This window comes from Cornus florida, unplaced genomic scaffold, assembly GCF_030987335.1.
Source record: "Cornus florida cultivar Cherokee Brave unplaced genomic scaffold, ASM3098733v1 CherokeeBrave_3.0.0_Hap2_Chr09, whole genome shotgun sequence".
NCBI classification, from domain to species: domain Eukaryota; kingdom Viridiplantae; phylum Streptophyta; class Magnoliopsida; order Cornales; family Cornaceae; genus Cornus; species Cornus florida.
Genome location: NW_026775579.1, coordinates 46175193 through 46181736, shown reverse-complemented (window position 1 = coordinate 46181736; position 6544 = coordinate 46175193). Strand labels below are relative to the sequence as shown.

The 6544-nt window shown below is 37.6% G+C and overlaps 1 pseudogene; it reads right to left on the bottom strand.

The window, feature by feature from the left end:
• Nucleotides 1–2690: 2690 nt before the first annotated feature.
• Nucleotides 2691–2789, bottom strand: LOC132275719 (small nucleolar RNA R71; annotated as a pseudogene).
• Nucleotides 2790–6544: the final 3755 nt, after the last annotated feature.

The following is a 6544-nucleotide window of genomic DNA, read 5'->3' as shown; positions in this document are numbered from 1 at the left end:
TCCCATAAATATCTCCTATAAATATCTCAGATTTGTCTTTTTCTAAAAAGTTCAGCCAGTTGGATCGATCCAGCCTAAGTTCGATCGATCTCACTTACTTTCGATCGATCCAAGTTCAAGGTTCGATTGATCAAACTTCCTCCAATACGAAAAAGTTAAAATTCCATCTCATTGAAAGTTGTCCTTTATCCAATCATTAGGGAATATTGTGTGCATGACCCAGCTCATTTTGGGTGTCATTTTGACCTACCTATATAAGGATAAGGATTGCTTTTTACAAGGGGAGCCAACATTTATTTTCATATCATATCTTGGAGAACAAGCTTAGAGGAGGAGGAGGCTAGAGACACCATTGGAGTTCTTTATCAACAAGGAGCAGATTTCAACCATGGAATTAGCCCTTGAGGGTTGGAGCATCATCACCATGAGTGGCTAGACATCATTTTGGGGCTAGAGTTAGCCCCAAGTATGCTTTCTATATCTTAATCTTGTGTATTATTGAGGGATTAGTGTTGTAATTGATGTTTTGACACTTTGATATATATAAATCTTGTTTATTCAATGATTTATGTGGTTTAATGCTTCCAATTGATCATTTCATTCTATCCATATGTGTATGTATGTTAGAATATATGTTCATGTGCTTGTCTCTAGATTTTGTGTTATTGATGCATGTCTATGTGTATTGATGCTATAGATTTGGAGATTGTCAAAACATAGTGCTTAAAGGAATGCTCTTGTGATTCTCTTAATGGTTCATGCTTATCTCTTGATGGATTGTGCCTTTTCCCTAGTTTATTTTCATGCTAGTAGTGTAGATGTAGTGTAGTTGTAGTGTAGTGTTAAATGGAAGGACAATCTATGTTTGTTGTTTGATGATCCAAGCTTTTGAATGCAAGTAGCATATGTCTCTATCCTTGTATTGTATTTGGATTGTGAGCTTAATGAAAGAATTAATGACTTGTTTTGATTTATTGTGCCCTTCACATGTTGTTTAGACAATATATGCTTGATTGCTTAGATATATTGTGCCTTTCACATGATGTTTAGACAATACATGCTTAACTAGTCATCCTTACTTGTTGAATCAACCAAACACACACACACACACACCAATATTGCAACATACCATTTGCCCTCATTAATCACTTGTCAATGATATAGAAATGCATTGCTTGGTGGTGATCTCTAAACCCCAAGATTTCTCTCTTTCTTACTTACTCTTAATTGTATTTCTTTTGCTATCATTTAGCTTAATCTAGTTGCTCTTTAATCAACCAACCAACCAATTGTATGATCACTCGACCTACTAGCCCTAATTGTGATTCCATGACATTGCTCGATCCTCACAGTCCTTTGGGACGATCCTTGGTCGCCCTAGCTATATTTTTAGTGAAAAGTAGTAGTGGCTTCTATAAATGTAAAACTCTTGGCCCTCGCCTTAATGCACACTCATCAAGTTTGACGGTGGTGCGGTACAATACTGGCCAATTTCTGGCACCGTTGCTGGGGATTTGTTGATTAGATTTGGCAACGTCGGATTTGTGGAATTGATTAGGATTAATACTCTTTTGATCGTGTCTTTACTTTATCTTTATTTTTTCTTTTTGGTTACTTATTGTGTTGATTACTTAACTAGGTGCATTGTTGGAGAGGAAGCAAGCAAAGGAGCCATTGAGCATTCAATTCAAGCAAGCAAAGAAAGCAAAAAGATAAAAATTCTAAAATTGCTAAGTTAAGCTTTAAAATTTGGAGTTGAAGTGCTAAAGGACCTTTGTGAGACTTTCTTTACTCAATCCCTTAGTTAAATCTTCGGCCCGTGTGGAGGCTTATTTTTTATTGTCTTGTATCATTGTTGTTAAAGTATGGGAGTATGAATTAAATGTTTATGGAAGTAGTCTAATTGCATTGTTGTGAAGGCATAATGTTTGTCATTCTTTGTGTTTGTTGTGTTTTGTATTGTGTATGCATGGACGTCGTTCATTGAGACCAACTCGTCCCTCTTGATTTGTATCTTGAATCTATCATTAGAAATCCTAGGGGAAGAGGAAGTTCAAATAGAGCCAATCTTTCAATGGATGACCATAATGATAATCATGTTGAGGACATTGGTCACATAGACCGACAAGGTATCCTTCATCCCAATGTGCATAATGAGAACATACAAGTACCATTAGGCATGCCTAGGCCATTCATTCACCAACCACCACAACAACAAGGCCAAGTTCCATATGGAATGCCAAGGCCAATGTATACTCCACAACCTACCATCAACAATCAAGGAATTCAAAACCAAGGTGTTCATGTTGCACCTCAAGTAGCTAATCTACCTCTTGCTTTAAGAGACCATTATGTGCCTAATGAGTATAATGCACCTACATGCATCCAATTGCCTCCATTTAAAGCACATCATTATGAAATTAAGCCACAAACCATTCAAATGCTTCCTAACTATTATGGACTTCCAAGTGAAGAACCTTACAAGCATTTGAATGATTTTCTTGGAGTATGTTAAAAAATACGGACATGCTGGAAGAGGTTTTATGACTCAAACTTTTTCCATTCACCTTAAAAGATAAGGTAAAGGATTGGTTTAACAATCTTAGACCTTTTTCAATCACTTCTTGGTCAGAAATGCAACAAGAGTTCTTGAAAAAGTACTATCCAGTTTCTAAGACCAATGCTATTAGAACCTCAATTCGAGAATTGTCACATGGGGATGGAGAAATGTTTCATGAGGCATGGGAACGCTTCAATGAATTGCTTAGGAAGTGTCCACATCATGACATGCCCAAATGGCAATAAGTTCAATACTTCTTTTAGAGCTTATCGGACAACTATAAGGGTATGGTTGATACTTCCATGGGTGGCTCATACATTGATAGGCGTGAGGATGCCGTGTGGCGTCTCTATGAGAGTATGAGTGAAAATTCTTTGCATAGAACACTATCATCCAAGAATGGTAGAAATTCACAAGGTAGGAAGAGTGTTGGCTTACATCAAGTCGACCATTCAAATGAAATAGCCGCCGAAAAGAAGTCTTTATCTCAAAGGTTTGATCAATTTTTAATTAACCAAAACTCAGCGAACCAAGTATCTTCCTTCCCTAACCATTCTCGCCATGCATCAAATGAAACATGCATGACTTTTTCTAGTGTTCTTCATTCTACTTCTCATTGTCCTCACGGACAAGTGCAAAGTGAACCTAATGAACAAGTCAATGCGGCTTTTGTGAACCAAGGGAACAATCCTTATGGTACTCATTATAATCCAAGTTGGAGGAATCATCCGAATTTCTCTTGGAAAAACCAAGGAGGGGGCTCAAACCCTTCCTAAGGCGGTTTTCAAGGGAAGTACATTCCACCTCCACCTCAAAACCAAGGATCCCAAGGTTATAGACCCTATTAATCATAAGGGAATCAATTTGCTAATTCTCATTTTCCCAACTAATCTCATTCCCAAGGTAATACAAGAAGTCCCGCCTTTGAAAAGAAAGTTTTGAATGCTTTGGGCACTTTAGAGGCTAACACTCAATTGCTTTATTCTCACTCTCAATCTATTGTGAAGCTAAAAACCCAAGTAGGGCAAATAGCAAGCACTCTCAATGCGAGAGAGAAGGGAAAGATGCCTATAAATGCCCCACCTAAGCAACAATGTGTTGTGCAAACCCATTCCTCATTGGAAGTCCACACCATTGAACATGTTAATGCGGTGACTACCTTGCGGAGTGGTAGGATTATGGACAATCAAGTTGGAATGTCCAATGAAGATAGTGAACCGGTGCAACCTCAAGTTGTCACCCATCCCGTTTCACATCCCATTCCTCCTTCATTGCATGTACATAACCTTATAAATGAGAAAGTCTTGAAAGATGTGTTTGAAAAAGAAGTTTTGAAAAATGATGTTGAAAAGGTTTTATTAAAAAATGATTTGAAAACTTTTTATATTGAAGAGAGTTCAAAAGAGAATTATGAAAAGTGTTTGAACAAAAGGTTCCATTTCCGGATGCCTTAAAAGGATCCATTTCAAAAGACAAGCAAAAGGCAAAAACCAATGAAATCATGGAAATGTTTAGGCAAGTGAAAGTTAATCTTCCACTATTAGATGCAATCAAGCAAATTCCAGCTTATGCCAAATTCTTGAAAGACTTGTGCACCCAAAAACGGAAGAACAAGAGCCAAGCACCAAGAAAAGTGGTTTTGACCGAGCAAGTAAGCTCAATTTTGCAACATAACACTCTTCCAAAGTTTAAGGTCCTTGGTTCACCCACTACATCATGCATTATTGGTGATCATATCATTAATTGGGCGCTTCTTAACTTAGGAGCAAGTGTTAACCTTCTTCCATACTCGGTTTATGTCAAATTGGGCTTAGGTGAATTGAAACCGACGTCGGTAGTTTTGCAACTTGCCGACCGATCCATTAAGAAGCCTAGGGGTATAATTAAGGATGTTTTGATAAAGATTGACAAATTCTTCTTCCCGGTTGATTTCGTTGTTATAGACACGGAATCGGTTCCCAATCCTAAGAGCCAAATTCCCGTTATCCTTGGCCGTCCTTTCTTGGCAACCACTGATGCCAACATCAATTGTAGGACGGGTATAATGAAGATCTCATTTGGCCACATGAAGGTGAAGTTGAATATCTTTAATCCCACACCCAATTCATTTGACAAATATGAAGGAGAAGTTAATGTTGTAGATGAATGTCATGATCTTCAGTGTCAAGGAAATGAGCTTTTATGTAAAACCAAAACTTCCAAAGGATCATCTTCAACCTTGCATTCTAAAAGTCTTGTTCCAAACTCTTACTCTGAAAGGGCATGGAAGCTCAAAGGTTATAATTGCATAGATAAGGGACCAAAGATTTCTTTTGAGCTTAATCCAACAAGTTCTTCAAAGAACCATTTGTTGGGAGGAGTTCATAGCATCTATCACCCCAAAAAGGAGGGGATGCATTATAAGATCTTTGATCCGGGCTAAAAGAGCCCAATGTCTTGCTAGAGACGTTAAAGACTAGCAAAAACATTCGTAGGGTGTCAAAACCCTATTCCTCCCCCATTTTTATCTTTCATTTCATTTATTGCGAAGTCTAGATACTAGTTTTTGGTTCATATGCATTTCAAGGAACTTTGGTGAGGATTGCATAAGCTTTCATGTCATTATTGAGCATTCTGCATAGTTCGATCGATCGAACTCCATTCTGCATCCAACACTTAGAAAATATTTCGACCTGCAGAAACCTGCATCCAAATCACCTCTCTGTCCCATCGTTCGAACCAACTCCAAGATCGATTAAGAGACCTTTGATCGATCCAACTTTCAAGTCTGATCGATTTCATGACTCAACACTTAGAAAAATTTTGAGCCTGCATCAACCTGCATATTTCAGCTCTCTACCTGATCGTTCGAAACATTCCAAGATCGATCTGAAAGTTCTTCGATCGATCCAACTTCCCAGTTCGATCGATCTCATATTCCAACACTTAGCCAATTTTCTGAGCCAAAAACCTACATATTTTTGCTCTCTGTCTGATCGATCTCAGTCTTGTTTCGATCGATCTCAGTCTTCATTTCATTATTTTGACTTTGTTTTGACTTTTCAAATTTCCAAAAAATCCAAAAATATTTGCATTTGCATATTCATTTTATTTTATTATATTTTTCAAAAAGTTTTCAAAAATACTAAAATATCTTAATTAATTTTTAATTATTATTGTTTATTCAAAAAAAAAAAAGAAAAAAAGAAAAAAACTTTGAAGAGAGTTCATCAAAGTTCGATCAATCACAGTTGAGTTCGATCGATCGAACTCTGTCGGGAATGTTTTTAAAAATAGAACCGAGGCTTTGCACTATCGATTGCAAAGATCGATCTAACTCACCTTCATCCCCAAAACCCCAACCTCTCTTCGTCGCCGTCACTGTCCAACCACTTCACCATCTTCGGCGAAGCTTTCCGGCGAGTTTCCAAGCTTCACATCTCTCTCTCATCTCATATTCCATCTTTCCTTCTTCACATCCATTTCTCTCACTTGTTCAAGGTAAGAACCGAGATTCACTTTGAGATTTGATGTTCGATTTGATGGTTCAATGATTTACATATTCGATTTAGGTTGCTTAGATGGATGAATCCGCTATTGATGAGCCTTCGAAGCATTGTATATATATGTGTATATATGTGCGTATGTTTTATAGATATTTTGAGATTTGTTTAGATTTGTTGGAGTATAGGCCTCGATTTGTGATGGATTTGTTGATTTGTTGTGTTGTTGGGCCCAAGAATATGTTCATGTGGGCCCCATGCTTCCAAGATCACAGATCTATGACCTTTGAGTTTTCAGCGTCGCACAGTTCGATCGATCGAACTTGTATCTCAGATCGATCTTGAGAGATCGATCAAACTCATGTCTTCGATCGATCAAAGTAGTGAGATCGATCTCACTTACTTTTGATCGATCTAACTTTTGTGATCGATCTCACTCCTTTTTATGATCGATCGAACTTCACAGATCTCACACACACACTTCATTCATCATATCTTATGT